Source organism: Caloenas nicobarica, chromosome 4 (genome assembly GCF_036013445.1).
Source record: "Caloenas nicobarica isolate bCalNic1 chromosome 4, bCalNic1.hap1, whole genome shotgun sequence".
Taxonomy (NCBI): Eukaryota; Metazoa; Chordata; class Aves; order Columbiformes; family Columbidae; genus Caloenas; species Caloenas nicobarica.
Genome location: NC_088248.1, coordinates 70,332,951 through 70,333,579, shown reverse-complemented (window position 1 = coordinate 70,333,579; position 629 = coordinate 70,332,951).

The following is a 629-nucleotide window of genomic DNA, read 5'->3' as shown; positions in this document are numbered from 1 at the left end:
GACTCACCGCGGAGCAGCCCACGCCGCAGCCCGCCGGGACGCGGTGCGGTACGAGCGACGCCGGGTCCCCCCCGCCGCGACTCCGCAGCCTTCCGCGCAGGGCATGATTCCGCGCACCCGCAGCGACTGTTCCAGAAAGCTACCGGGCGTATGGTACTTTCACTGTAAATAAATAAATAACACAGCACGCCCACCGTGCACCGGTGTATACGGGCAGGGAGGTGCGAACCCCCAAGAAGAAGTCCGGGCACCGCCGCCCCCCGCGCAGCTCCGCGCACAGATGCGCCGTAGTAATTTGCAAGGGGCGGTACAGGGATGGGGGGGGGAAGAGAAGGTGTCCCGCCCCCCCGATCACATGGCGACCCCGCGCAGCCAATGCGGGGGGCGCTAGGACCCCGGGGACCCGCGCCCCTCCTCGCCCCCACCCCCCGCCCTATAAATGCGTCTCCAAAATGCAGCGGAGCTCCTTTCTCCCGTCCCGACCGGGCGCGCAGCTCCGCGTCCCGCGCAGCCGCCGCCGCTGCTTGGCGGGTCTCCGTCCCTGCTCCGCGCCCCGCTCCTCCCCCCTCCCCTTTTCCTTTTTTTTTTTTTTTTTTTTTTTTTAAGATTTTAGTTTTTAATTTCCCACT